Below are 15,689 nucleotides of genomic sequence, written 5' to 3'. Positions count from 1 at the left end.
ATTTTAAAACTGTCATTTAATAATGTATTGGTATTACTGTTTCAGGCTTTGAAAAGTATGAAGCACTGCCAGACCCCATTGCGTTACAGCCTGCCCAGACTTGGGACTAAAATATAACTCCAGATCCCCAAAGCCCCAGTTTAATGCAAGCACATGGAAACGTACCGCCAGTGGACAGAGACAAGAAGGTAAGGAAATAAACTCTGCTGATTGGTATGATTGGTGGTTACCCCCGCAACTTTGAAATATTATTGAAACGCAAGATACTTCAGCTACGTTTACTGATCTATAAGAAGCAACACAGATAGCGTTTCTTTAGGGCACCAGTGGGAAGGAAGTTAAAGAGCAGAGCGTGTGTTGTTATCTACCCCAGTCTCCAGTTAAGCTAGAATGCACCAGTATTGCATACATATCTACTTAGATAATGGTTTTTGCACTCTTCGTTCTGATCTTTCTTTTACAATCTTGAAACTACTGAAATAGATGTCTATATGCTTCTGCCTGCAATCTAAATAAATGTAATTTTAATCCAAAAGTTAATCTTACTTGCATATCTACAAGGTGATATGGTGCATTCAGTTTACGAGAGATACATTTTTAATGACGAAAAAGAACCGTTAAGTAAATTGGTGAAGAATATTATCCATCATTTTCCCCAAATCGTAATACATTGTTTGATTCAAACCTTTGTCAGCCACACAGCAGTTCATTTTCCTAAACCGAACATTAGAGACAGCTGACTAACAGTAATGTTGCTCAAAGAAAATTGAGCACACACTGTTCAATGGGGCAAATAATATTACTGTTGTCAGCAGCGTGGAAGTCTAAATTCCTGCAGCTGTTTGCAGAGGTGTATCCTGGTGTCCCTTCCTCTGCTCACCCTGTGGCACTGGCCACAGTTTGCATTCCCAGATCCAAAAAAAAGAGGTTTTAAGTGGCACATGTGTTTTTTTCAGTTGTTTGAAAATCCAAAGCTCAGATATGATCCTTCCTGAAATCACATTCAACACGTACTGAAGTGTAAGGGTGGAAATGAAGAGATTTAGCCTAATTAGATTCATCTTCACCTGCGTATTGTATCTGTCCAGAGCAGAACCTGAGTCTGTAAGCTGTAACCAGAGCTCCATTCCCGTTTTTTCAGAGCAACGTAGAGTCACTGTATGGAAGTTTGTGCTCAAAGATCTGCTATGAAGTATTAAGCAGGATTTTTCTTTCCACAGTCATTTAATACAAGTAAGAAAATCTATCCTTACTTAATATAAAGGAAAGAATCCCCAAGCTGCTAGAGGAGAAGGTGGATTTCCAAGGATTAAAAAAAAACAAACGCACTTCATAATGGCTGACTTCAAAGAAAATTGTGTGATCCGTTTTTCCAAGATAACTTTTTTTTTGGCCATGGGGTTATAGTAATCCTTTTTCTATAGTAAAAAATTCTCATCCATAGTTGAGCCCTTTCTCCAGAATGTATACTCCACTATTGTGGTATAAAATTATTTGTTCTTGCCAGTAAAAAAAAAGGATTCCCCTTTAATCAGATGGATAATATTTATTGTACGGACTGAGACTATGGGGTGTAATGTTACATGCAGGCCTGTATTTCAAAATAAAAACTATAATTCCATTCCAAAAGGCTTGTTATTTGACAGATCAGGATTAAAAAAGATTGCTTTCGTAAATGGAAATGCAGGTGTATGTAGTCAAGGTGATGTTGGTATAGACACACAGCCACAATAATTTTGTACCTTTTAAAAATGTTTAAAATTTTAGCTGTAAAAGAACCAGAAGAAATATCCACCTGTTGCTATCTTTAATTTGGTCACTGTACCCACAGAAAATTAAATAGAGAAAGAAAAGGAGGTAAACTCCTAATACCATGAGTTATCTTCATTTCCTATCGTCTATTTCAAATCATGCTGTTCTTTAGCTTTGGAGTTACAGATGGCGGTTGCACTATAGAGCTTCTGAAAGCATCATGTAGGTTTAAGCACCAGACCATCAGAATCCCAGCTGCTAGTTAACAATCAAGTTTTGATTTAATTTAATCTAATCTTTTTCCTTTTTCTAATTATTTTTCCTTCCACTAGAGTGGAGACAAGTTTGGGTTGTTTTTTTTTTTTAAAAAGAGTAGTATAAGAATATAAAAGAAACATAGATACTACTACCAACGTTTTTTTCTTCTCCCTGGCCTCCCAGTGTGCAGAAGATTCACAGCCTCTATTTTGCGAGGGTTGTTGGGCTGATGAATAAATGCTCTGCAGTTTATTTTGCAGACTTCAAGTCTTCCCTCGGAGCTTTCAAAATAGTTGTTTGGATTTGCAAACTTTCACAGCACTTCGGCAGTACTTCGTACTTTTCTAGACAACAGAGGCCTTTCCCTAGACACGTTAATTATGCAGGCAAACCTAGCATATTATGAAAAACGCCTGTAGAGATTCTTAGAGATCAAACTATGAGGTCAGTAGAAGAGAAAGACCATGCTCTTGCCTCTTTTTGCTGCCAGACACCCCGGCCCTGACAGACAGCAGGTCACTGCATGCTCCTTTGCCCTCCTCTTTTTATTTCCCCAGCAAGCTGCACAAATATCCACCCCCCGCGTAACCAGCCGCAAGGCTGAGCAGGACACACTCGGTGTCGAAATATCCTTGTGGCCTAAGAGCGAAGCGTGGGATGGGCTTTGCAAGCATCTCTCTTGTGGTAGCTTGATGTGGCGTGTATTTCCTTACACTGACACACAAGTGGTCAGTGCTACAAAGATCTTAATAAGATCTGTCGAGTTTGTCCCGATACGCTTGGTGTGTTACTCTACTCATGGGAACTTACTAGGTTCCAACTGAAGGCCGAAAACCAGCCATTCTTGTACTCTAGTCTCTGTCAAATCACTTGAGTTAGTTTCTGATGACTCTACTGCGTTTTTGAAGGGGTGCACCCGGTCCACGTGCACCTGCTCTGAGTAGAAATCTCCACAGAGTAAAGGCAATCTGAATTTGAAATCTCAGAATAAACAGGATGTGTGGGAGTAATGACTTCTATCTCCATCTTTCTTTCTGAAGATACAGATGGTCCCCGGGGACTGTCCCTGCTCTCTGTGGGTACTTCTCCACCAGCAAACCCCAGAGGACCCCCGAATCCAGAGATCTCGGGTGCAAGTCAGCTCTTTGTTAAGGTGAGATCTCCTTTTCTCTCCTTTCCCAGACAGCCTTGGAAGGAAGACAGCAAATCAAAGTATGCTCCGAGCAGTCGCCTGGTAGGCGGAGAGGATCCTGGAGCATGCTGTGGGGGCTCCGCCGGTCAGGTGTTGATGTCCCTCTTGTCTTCTCTAGAGTAAGGACCCTTGGCTCACAGATGACTGCTGGCAGTGCTTGAAACAGGTGATGTGAATACATATGATTTACTAATGTTTTCTTCAACTCATTTGTTTGTCCTTTCCCCAGACTGACCTACTGTCATGCTTAATAGTGTCAATATGCTGAGTTTGCTTTCTGAAAATACGTTTTCTTTACAGTTACAAATTCACAGAGACCCTGCTAATGTGATTGTTTTAGCACTGAGGGTGTTTTGCTGTAGTGCTAGTTGTGTGCTGGAATACCCAGCGGCTGTAGAAGCAGTTCTAATATTATTGTTTCAATCAAAATAAATGCGATAAAGACAGAAAGAAACCCGTTAGCTAAGAACCTTGAAAACGCATTCATGCCTTCTGCTAGAGCCATGAAATTGCAGCAAATCTAAATAAATAGAGCAAATGAAAATTTTGCATTGTGATTAATTCAAGTATCAGAAGATACCTGTGGCTTTCCAGCCCTTAATTAAACCATAGGTGTTTCTTTGTTTCCCCTTCCTATGTGTGTTTTGCTTTTATCAAGGATGGACAGCCTAAAAGGCTTCAGGATTGTGCTTTGTCTCAGAAATGGCCCTGGCTGGGCACTCTGAGAATGACGGCGAGTCTGTGGTTTGCTGTGAATTAGCCTCGTGCGCTTGCTGGGACTGGAAGTCATGTACTGTAACTAAGGCGATAGACAATTCACGGCTTTAATTCTGTAAGGTTCAGGGAGCCTCCTGCGAAGTGCTTGCTTCTAGTGCATCTTGGAGGACTTGAAAGAACATGAGGTTTGCAGGAAAAAAAAAAAATGAAGAAAAAATACGCAAATTCTAATGCAAATACGTTGTTTCCTGTCAGCTTTTCTAAGTACAGACAGCATGTTACAGCTCATTGTTGATGAAAAGAGCTCAGTTTTCCAGCAAAATACCCCTTTTACATTTTCTCAGGCAGGGAAGAGATCTGTTTTCTGTTTCAGCTTTTAAAATGTGGCACGTAAGGGGAACTCCATTTCTTTTGTCAGGATGCAAGAGTAAATACTCTGTATTACATATACCCACTAATTATGCGGAGTCTCATGATTTTGTTTGATTCACTGGCATTTTAAAACGTAAAAATATTTCTTTCTGATATGAAGTTTAAAAAAAATACAAAAAGAATAAGAAAAAAGAAAAAAATCGCCCTGGGAGAGTTTGAGACACATGCTCTGTGTTTCTCTCCTTTGCATTTCAGGCAGGAGCCCTTCCTGGAGCTGTGAGCGTAGGCTTGGCTCATCCCTCCAAAGCCACGTTTGGATGCTAGCCCGCATGGAGCAGAGTTTAGCTATCTCTGCCACACAGTCCTTGACGTTAGGAGGCTTTTCTGAGTGATTTGAGAGGGCGTTGAAGAAGACCAGTGGAAGAGTTTGGCAGGCCAGGGAGAAACACAGATCCCAGCTGCACCCAACTGGGAATCTGTAAGCACAGCTTTTGTCTCCCTGCAGAAACGGCCGATTTCTCAGCTTCTGTTTTCACCTCTGTTTACAAACAACTGCACACGCTGTTTTTAGAAAGCTTGCAGTAAGCATGTACACCGGCCTGTGGTACGCTGTAGTGTTTCATCCATCTCCAGGAAAACAAAAGCCAAATCCCAGAGTCCTTTTCAGGAGGGAATCCTGTGTGGCATCTCAGGATCCAGAGTGCAGGTAGCAGGTAAGAAAAACGGTGCAAAATGGGGCATAATAATTACCTCCTAGTGTCTCCCCTGAAGTGTGATTATTCCTTGTTCCTTCATAGAATCCTCCAGTTTGGAAGGGACCGAGTCCAACCATTAAACAAACACCGCCAAAACCACCACTAAACCATGTCCCTCAGCACCACGTCTTTTAAATACCTCCAGAGATGGCGACTCCACCACTTCCCTGGGCAGCCTGTTCCAATGTTTGATAACCCTTTCGGTGTAGAAATTTTTCCAAATAGCCCATCTAAACCTGCCCTGGCGCAAAATCTCTCTGGGATTTATATGGCACTTTCCGAGACTTACAGTTGGTTTGTTCTCTTTGTTCATTTTTTCCCCTATCGGTTACAAACTCATATAAAAAACCCAGGCTAATTTAGAGTGTAACATAATCAGGGGTTTTGCTTATTCATAACAATTTATTAAGCCGTGCAGAGATACTTCTATTTTAAAAGTTTTTAGATTGTGTCTCTTATCTTCCTAAAGAGCAGTAAATGCAAATAGCTTATACAATCAGCTCTATCTGCTTAAACTTGCTAAATCATAAGGAGTCACGTTACAAAACAGCGCAGAGCTGTTCCAGGCAACACTCTAAATTTATGGTGCAATGATGCCAGATGACAATAGAATTGCAAAGGAAGTGCTTAGTACATCAAAAATTAATACCTAGTGAGTCCATTTTTTTATGGCGATGATTATAAGTATTCGCTCTGTGTTTGAACATAATCTGCTCAGAACAGCAGTTTACTAAATGTACTAGGGATTATTGAACAAAATACAAGTTGAGGTCGCGTTTGGGTTTTCATTGGGCAAATAACTATCATTTTCTTCTCAACCAAAACTAAAACTGCAATATTCCTGGAGTCAGTGCATACAAATGGGAAGTTGTTAACTGTGCTCTGAGCGATGCGGAGGTGTACAGGGGAAAATAAGCACATCGCCCCGTACTTTTCTTAGTTATGAGAATAAATGTATCCTGTGACTCCAGGAGCTGTTACTGGAATATTAAAACACTGACCAAACATCATAAGAGGTGGCGATGGCGTCATGGGCAGCTACCTTAGTATATATACACAATAAAGTAGGACAGTGACAAAAGGCCGTCATTCCTCAGCGGAAGATGGGAGGGAGGGAGGAGTTCAGCCTCTCTCGACGTGGGGCTGACTCAGTTCCTCCCAAACAGCAACCAGACCTTTGCACTGTACCCTTCACATAAAAGTTTCGCAAGCCTTGTAATTTCGCTACCTTGTAATCCCTTTGTTATATTATGTACCTATTTTATTTCAAGTAACAGATCGGTTATAAACATTTATTTTTAATAATGAGTCCCACCTCTGGGCATGCTGAACCAGAACTCGTGTATGGTTTACCCAGCACTCCCTGTGCAGCTCTTTCCCTCAAATGAAAAACGCGCAACTTAATCAGTTGTAACCTGAGCTATATACCAGGAGGGCTGTTGATCCTAAATGTGAAGAAATCACCCTTTTTTGTTGTTGTTGTTTATTTGTTTATTGTTTTATTTGTTTGTTTGACTTTGTTTATTATTTCAGGTTTCACAGTCTCATGCGACAGCCATATAGTTTATTTTAGCAGCAATCATAAAATTGAATTATTTGGTCCTAGGCATGCTCTTTGCTAATTTGTGATGCGGTGAATTTATTTCAGTCAATTTTGTATCTTTTACCACTGCTCCTCGTGTGCATTTGCATACAAACCCAGACAAACAACTATTAGAACTGAAAAAGCATTCGGCTGGGTTGTTTGTGGCATGTAGTGTACCCTGACTAATTAGGTCAGCATTTACTGTAGTTAATGTGCAATTTATTCAAAATGCAAAGGAGGTATAAAGAGGGTCACTAACTGTGTGCGTGTTAAACTATGAATTTCCTTCCTCTTTTTTGCCCCCTCTGATTTGGAAATTTTCCTGCCTGTGTTACGCAGGAGATAATGTGGATGCAGTGTAAGACATTAATGAGACCAGCCCAGCTTTTTTTTTTTGGCCAAGCCTCCTCCTAATGATCTGATAGTTTGTTGCTACAGGAAAGAGAGAGGGATGCATCTCTGGAAACTAAAGGTCAGACGCCCTGGGCTTGCATGGGCTGATCAGACCCGAGGAGAAAAGAGAAGGGTGATGCTTTCTCCGTGTTGAGAGTGGCCTCTCGAAAGAAATGTATTTGAAATAACAGTGGTCAGAAGCAGCATGTCACCAACCTCCCATTCAGTGGTGCTGGAGAAAAAAGGGAAAAAAAAAAAAAAAGCTCAAAACCTTGAATATTTAACGATGGCTGAGCAAACTTAGAATGAACTGAGGAAGAGGAAAAGTCACAGAAGTTAATGCTCCCAAAATACAGCAAAGCTCAGTAGTCCTTAAAAGCAATTAAAGAGCTTTTACCATCTGTTAAGTAATTACCTATCATCATTAGTTATTAGAAGTAGGAAATGATGTAAAGGGCACAAACATAATATAAAAAGAACAGCCAGATTCTTACGGGTTTCTTGAATGAGGTCATAAAAACTTGGTTATTAATACCGAAATAAAAATGACAAACATTTATGGGCGTTTTCGTAGCCGCTCCGCTTCAAAAATAAAAGCATTACATTTTTCCTAACTGTAAATATTTAACTTGATTCTTGCAGTTGTTACTAGTATGATAAGAAATTTATTATAATATTCATCTCCAAAAACCAACATAAGATGAAGAAGATTTAGGGTTTCTAAATTCAGTGCATTATAGCTTAGCTAAAACCAATTATGGGAAACACAATTTGAGGATCATGACTTGGAACAGATTAAAACCAAGTAACCAAAAACCCCCAAAGCTGTGTGTGCTTTTGAGCCGCGTGACTCTATGCATAAACATATGCACACATTCTTACTTGTATATCAAAATGGGCTTCTCTTTCCCTAATCCCGAATTCTAATTTCTATTTTTCCCCCTTCTTAGTCAAAATAGGTTCCCTAAAATGTATTTCTTTCAAGGTATTAGCTGCATATCTTTAAACTTTCTGCAAGAATTTAAGTCTATAGGTCTGAGGTTGCAGAAGGATCCTTGGGTATGTACTTTGCCAGCTTTTAGTCTTATTTCATTCAGAGAACGGGCGATGAACTATGTTGATAAATCTCACTGCAAGTTCATAGTGCACATTAGAGCTATATGAATGCATGAAAGCTCTGTCTGCACAATTTTTAAGATGTGCTCTCAGTTGTTTTTCATTAACTGGTTCAGAAAAACATCCAAAAAACGATGTGCTTTTCCAGTGAGGGAGGATAATTCTGTGTCAGTCAAGAAAACCCAGCAGGGTGCAGGTCTACTTTTAATGTACTTAAATCTGAAATTTCATAGTTGTAGCCATTTTTTCTCAGGTTCTTTGCTGGAAGAGTCCTTGCAAAGACGTTGGGCCTCCCGTTAAACTAAAATTGGTTGCAATTGGTTGCAATTAGCAAAGTTCTCCCGGGGGCAGCTTGTGGGGGCTGAGTTTGCCCATGCTGCAACAGAGTGAATGTCAAGAAAATGCCTTTTCCTTGACGAGATCGGTTGGCTGTTTGTGAAAAATCAAACAGGCGCATAGGTAGCAAAGGATGAGCCGTGGCTGCATCGAGGTACGCAGACAAACGACCTGTCCTGAATGTGTTGTCCGAGACAGCAGCGTGAGAAACTACCTATATCAAAAGCAAATACTGCCCAAGCGAGTGGCCTATCCTGGCCATATAATAGCACAAACAAAATAGAAATAAACCGTTGAACCTTCGTAGCCATGAAGAGAAAGTCATGTCCGTGCTGTCCAGGCTCACCCTGGTTTACGGCTGCAATATCGAGATAGCAGTGTGAGAAATGGACAAGTCTTGTAAATAATAGAACAGGGAGTTAGCAGATTGCTGTGGCCGATTGTCAAGAAAACTGTACAGTAAATACCAAGAAAGGGGTATCGGGAGAGCAAAACCAGGGCCACTGGGGTAAGAGCACGCAGGGCAAGCTGTGTAACTGGGCGAGAGGAGGGGTTTGAAAGGGATGAACGTGGTAAGCAGAATAAGGTAATAAAAGGAGTAAAAACCGATGCTGCTCCAGGGCTCCTTGCAGGCAGCTCCGTGCCTGATCAACGCCATGGTTCCCACCGTAATCCTGTCTGACTTGCTTCTCCATCCGGGAGGGAGACGGCACGTCTTCCCGGGCCTCGGGGGATCCCCAGGAGCTCATCCCAGCACCAGCCACAGATGGGAGCATCTCTGGGACTGCCCAGCATCATCTGCCCTTGTCGAGGTTTTGGCCGGATTGGCCGATCGGAACGACAGATGGCCCTCCCCGCCTTCTCTCCTCAGAGAGGAGAGGAAGAGATAAGGAGGTTGACGAGTTTAGAAAAAGAACTAAACTACTTTAATGAAAATAATAATAAATCAGGAAATAAGAAATAATAATAAAATAAGAAAAACCCTATACAATATAGACAAAACCGTATCCAGCTCCCAGGACGATGATCGCATTACCAGCAGACGCAGGGAAGGTCCCAGACTGGAGTCAGCGATGGACTGTTCGGATCAGTCAGGAATGCTCGGATCGGGATCAAAGGCAGACAAACAGACAGGGTCCTCCTCAGACGTCGGCCATTGAAGGAAAGCGAGCCAGAGCAGCCTGGGCCCTGTGATCCCTCAGCTTTTATACTGAGCGCGATGCAGATGGGATGGAAAACCTTGTTGGGCAGTTTTGGGTTACCTGTCTGGTCCGCCCCTCCCTATAGGTGGGACCCCTCTACGCTTCTCCGCTTCCGACCCTCTAACGGGGCAAAGAGCGAAGTGGGCTGCCCTTGGTTGTTACAGCAGGAAGTACAGGCAAGAGCCTCTGTGCGCACCGTTCCTTGGTGTGATCAGGTCTTACCGCTCCGAGAGTGGACCGTTTCTGAACAGTGTGCTGTTAATTTCAGACTTTAGTCAGTCGGAAGAGGCCCAGCTAAAAAGTAAAATTACAAAACAGAAGTTCGGTTCCGTTTCGCCTCGAATCAGGACTGCCCTTCCCGACCCGCTGCGCGAGGCTGGTGGATCTCCAGCTGCGGATGCCAAGGACTGCGATGTCCGTGTGTGCCTGCACTGCCTTCTTTCTTTCTGGGGGTCCGTTACAAAATCTAGTGACGAATATTAAAGTATTTTCCTTCTTAGAGTACTTTTTTGCCCTATGCAGATTTATATTACTTTTTGTTTCCTAAATGAAGTGTGCTATATATAAAACGTACCACATATTTTAAAAAAAAAAACAAACACAATTTTATTTCGGTTTTGGCAGCTGCAAGTCTAAACATTTAGGCAAAGAACAGAGGCATTAGGTTTCTGTCGCCAAAATGTTACTCATAAGGTACCCTATCCCATTGTTTTTTCCGTCTGTTTTGTCTCTTAGAGATTATTGCAGCAGCTTAAGAGGTTGATTTATTTCCACCAAGACATAGGAAGGGAATGTGAGAAGAGTCAGAACTGCTTAAAACCACAGTCTGAACTGACGAAATATTCTGTTTATAAAAATACTTTCTGAATTTATGTTCAAAACGCTCCACCTGATTTGCTGAACGAGGGGGAAGAGAGCGCAGGGGATTTTTCTCTGTCGGCTCTCCACGAGTACAGCTGTATCGAATATTTAAATCCGGCATTTGCAGTCAGCGCGTATTGTTAGAGGCTTTTTTCTGGTGAACAACAGCTTGTGAAAGATCGCATTCACCTTTTCATTCCAGTAAAAACAAAATACGAAACAAGTACGGAGTTATATTTTCCTGTAAGTTGACGTTATTTTCTATTTCAATCGAAAACTCCTTGTGACTTCCCTACCTTTGTTGCTTCCAACCCCGGCAGCAGTTTTGGTAGATGCGTTAAGGGCAGCGCGTTGTCAGATGATGGCGGCGGTAAAGAAACCTGGAACAAAGACGATACTTGCAAAAGCGAGCGCCTTTTCATCTGTATTCTGTAAGATCTGTAAAAGCTGGACTGCACGGTCCTTGAGTACCCAAAGACGGCCTGTGCCAGCAGCTTCATTCTGCGGGAAGGCTCTGTCTGTGCGGACAGGTTAATCCGCTCGCAGAGTCCCCGTGCACCTGAAGCGCGTCTCCGACCCATAAATCATAGCTTCGCGCTGGCGCAGAGCCTCCGTTCTGGAGGCTGATTCATGGACCTTCGGGAAGAGCGGGCCAGCCCCTCCGTGTTTTAGTATCCAGGAGGATAAGAGAGTGGTGAAGCTGAAACCCTGACCTTCTTGTGTTCGGGGGACTCTTGCTCCTGGGACGAGGAGGACCCATCCCACCAGCTCCCAGCCGCTCGCCCAGAAAACCACGCCAATTCCCAGTTCCACCTCCAGAGCTTTTCCAGAGCGCTGCCGGCGCTTTTCAAGTCTGTGTGCGTTTTGGTTCGGCGCTCCTGACGGCCGTTTCCTCAGCACCTAACAATTCAGAATGAAACTTCGAAGATGTGCAACTTACTCGCTTCCGAAACCTGTTCTCCGTGGACGGGAGCCGTGGGTCTGTCCCGACTTCTCAGCTGAGGCCAGGGCAGGTTGGGCTGTGTTAATGTGGGTGTGCTGTAACGTGCCATCAGACAGTGTAATTGTTGGGTCCCACTCCCTTCCTTCTGAAAAACGTGCAAAAAAAAATCTTCGGTTTGGGTTTGTTGGCGTTGTTTTCTAGAAAAATGGGGACAGCTTACGTGGAGCGATGGTTGTGGGGGGGGGGACTGATGGGGGCATCTGCGTGGCACTTGAAGATAACAAAAAGGCAACAGGGTGAGTGAATCCGTGAACTGGTCCCAGCGCCAAGTCCCTTGGTACGTTCTTCGCAAGTTAGAACTTGTAGCAGGTTTAAAGCTGTGACAAAGAAGGTGCGGCAGATAAAAAGTAAATACCAGAAGTGAAATAAAATAAATCTTTGAACAGACTGAACTCTTGAATAATCGAATCTCAGAAAAAGCGTTAGAAGCGAAGCAGAAATAATTGCTGGCGCTACTATTTAAAAGCTCTTTTTTTTTTTTTTTTTTTCCAAGATGTCAGATGTCACGTAACAGAAAGTTGTCGCCCCCCAGACTGGTATTTTTGGAACTGCTCAGCGTCTAATCAGTTAGTGAGAGTAGTTAACAGTTACGAGCCTGGAAATAAAATACATGTGAGGACCCCTGCGGCGGGCTGGGGCGTGCTGCCGGCTGGCTGGTTAGTGGGGGAAGGCGATGGGACCTGCAGCGTGTGGCGAGGGACCGAGCGTCGCCGAGATGCGGGAGGGGGCTCCCTCCTGGTCTTCAGCGCCCAGCAGACGCTCAGCGCGCTTGTAATTGCGCCGTAATTGCCTTTAAACCGTGGCTTTCAACCCCCGCTAGCAAGAATTCAGAGGGGTCGGTGGGAACGCACAGAAACCCGAATTGTGAGTGCTGTCCAGGATTTTAACCGAGAGGCACAACAGCCGTTGTAACATGGCTTTATAATTTTGTGTGGAAGAGCTTTTTTTTTTTTTTTTATGTTGAAAAAAAATGGAAGAAAGCATCGAGGTAAGAAGACGGTGTAGTCGAGAGTAAGGATTTGCGTGGAGGAATGAGGGAAAGCAGCGACGCTCTGTGACAGCGGAAATGAAAGCAGAACGGGGGAACAACGTTGGAGTCTATATCCACCAGAAACAACCACAATCGGCAGCTGCCACCCGTGGGGCGAGAGAGCCCCAGAGCTGCCCAGGGCACGGCTCTGTGGGGTGAGCTTAAGGCAGAATAGATCCGTTTTTTTCTTTTTTTCCTTTTCTTTTTTTCTGGGGTGTGTTTGGGCGTGCGCGTTCTATTGCTGGGGGGCTTTTCTGGCGAGTCAGGGAGCTGAATGAGCCCCCAGCAGGGTCGGACAGGAGGTGCGGGCAGCCCAGTGGGGACATCCAGGAGGGAGCACAGGAGAGGTATAAAGAGGGAAGGGGGAATGAGAAGAGCTGGGAGGTTGGCGCGTCCCAGCATGTGAACTTCGTCCTGAAGCCTGCTGGTGAAGAGGCTGCTTTGGTAGCCCTGGAGATGAGGCCTCCAGGTCCTTCCGTGGCTGGCTGGTGGCTTCAAAGTCATCACAAATAGTTGCGAGCAAGGTGGGAAGAGCACGGTAGGCCCAGCTGGCATCCACAGCTCCCATCCCAAAGAAGTGTGCACGCGCACTTCCCAACTGTTGGTAAAGAGGGGGCCAGCGGGGACACGGGTGTGCAGAATTCACCACGACGGTAGAGACTGCTCTGCTGTCTGTGGGTTTCTCTGCTTGTTGAGCCGTGTTCTCCAGCCTGCTGACCTAAAAACCTTGTGACGCGCGGAGAGTAACGGAGCGTGCTGACGCAGAAGGAGCCTCTGAAAGGCTGGCTGATGTCATCAGAGCCTCTTCATTCTTCCCTGCCACCCCCCGCTCGCGTCTGTCAGTCTTCCGCAGCAGAGAGAGGTAAGTGGGAAAAGCTGCCGAAGGAGAAGACGCGTCGTACGTGTTACGACAGTCAGGAGAGGGGTTAATGCTGGCAGCGCTTCCCGGGCGTTTCCTACGGCACATGATACGCAGCAACAGCGGCAGCTGCTCCTTTCCACAGTGCGGCAGAGGAAACGCGGCCTGCAGGAGCAGAACATCTCACTGGGAAGTTTGCAAGTTGGGAAGGAAGTGAGGAAGTAAGTTGGGAAGTGAGGAAGTGATGACCTATATAGTGAGGGAGGAAGTAAGGTAGGAACCTAGGAAGTAGCTTACAAAGTAACTCAGGACATAAGGAAGTGACGACCTATGTAGTGACAGAGGATGTGCGTTTGCAAGTTGGGAAGTAAGTTAGGAAGTAACTTAGGGATGGGAGGAAATGCGACTGTGCACCAGGAAGTGGGACAGGAAGTAACTTGGGACGGGAGGAAGTAACTTGGGAAACGAGGAAGGGGCGCCCTCTATAGCGAGGGAGGAAGTGCGACTGCGCGCCAGGAAGTGGGACGGGAAGTAACTTGCGATGGGAGGAAGTGATGACCTATATAGTGGCAGAGGAATTAAGTTTACAAGTTGGGAAGAAAGTTCGGAAGTGAGGAAGGGAAGGAGGCCGGGAGGAAGGATAGAAATTTACGCAGGGACTCTGACCTTTCCTGCTCTGGATCCATCTCTTTCCCCTTTCCATGTGACTTCCTTCTGCTCATCGGCAGCGGTTCCCATGTGCACATCCCACCTGTGTGCCTCAGTGACTCCTGACACCACATTTGTTCGTGTTTGTCCCCCTCTTTGCATCCCTACTACTCATTTGTCCTCTCGAGACTCCGAAGTACAGTCATACCAGCTGTTATTTCATGTTTTGGAACTCTTTTTTTATGTAAGAGGCAAGAACGTTTAGCTGTCAATGGTTCTTATGAATTAAATTAACCTTTACATGCGATTGATATTGCGTTGCAATACCACCCATCGAAAGAAAAGAAAAGAGAGTTTGGGTGATACACCAAACCAAACTCCCTAAGTCTAACGAAACTTTAAAAAAACGATGTCTGCTTTGTTCTAAGATATGGTCTGAAAAATCACAGCAGAAGTCCAATGAGTCACAGCTGAAATTTCAGTTGAGATTTTCAGGGGAATTCTTATTTAGTATCTTCATATGCTGCGGAATTTTCATGTGGTGGTCAGTGAATTTATCAGCAAATTAGCTGCCGTGGATGTTTCGCTGTCTATAATATAATCACTATCACCCCTTCTCCCCAGTTCCCCAAAGGAATGTCGCTATCTCAGTCCCTCTTTTCTCATCACTGAATTGGTGAAGTCCAACGCAGAGTTCTGCAGCATTGACTTTGAAATACGTGCTTTTGACTTTTGGATCTTCTCAACAAGCCTATCAACAGTGTGGATTTCAACAAAATCTGCCTCAGTAAGTACCTTTGGCTGTCACCGTTACTAAGATGTTCTAACTTGGATAATTTCATTTCAGTCCCTTTGTAAAAACTGATTTATTTTTCAGACCTTTTCTCCCTTGAGACCGCACTGAGGTAAATGGGAATAATGCTCTGTGCATTTATGCATACGCGGGTCTCAGAGCCTAGAGGCAGAATTTCCCATAAACATTTCTGTGTTTCAAACAAAAACAGGTTTTCACATTAAAAGCTCCTTTTCATGTTTGCAAGAAAGCGCTGCCTAAGCTGGATGTGCTCGGGCAAGAGCACTTCATTAGGTAATTCTTCTCTCAACTGCGTGCTCATGAACGATTCCCATCTGACCTCGGAGAAGGATGTACGTATGTGAAGTCAATGAGCTCTTGCAGTCCTAGGAGTCACCCTTTTGGAAACTATTAACGACTACAGTAACAAAAATAATATTTTTAAAGCTGCTTCCTGAGGTTAACAGCTAAAGGGCAGTTGAAATGCCTGCTCCATTTTCCATTTTATCATACTTTAAATAGAGCGGTGTGGTATCTAGTCCCCATGGAGAGACGCGTGCTAGCCGTAACAACCCCACCGCCGGTAAGTTTGTCAGGGGACTGGAAGGCACCGTATTGATACCCGCTATAAATAAGTTTGTAGTCATAACAGCGCAATGATAAACCGATAGCAAAGCAGCTTCTCCTCCTCTCTTCTACTCCCCAGCCCTCCGGAAAACCCAAGTCCCCAACCTTTCTTAGGTTTTCTAGTTTCTTCTGTTTTTCAGTGACGGCTGGTGCCACGGCTCGAGTTCAGCGAAACCGCCCGCTGGCTCTA

This window comes from Chroicocephalus ridibundus, chromosome 5 (assembly GCF_963924245.1).
Source record: "Chroicocephalus ridibundus chromosome 5, bChrRid1.1, whole genome shotgun sequence".
Classification (NCBI taxonomy): Eukaryota; Metazoa; Chordata; class Aves; order Charadriiformes; family Laridae; genus Chroicocephalus; species Chroicocephalus ridibundus.
The sequence above is the reverse complement of the archived record's forward strand: the minus strand, read 5'-3'. Positions refer to the sequence as shown.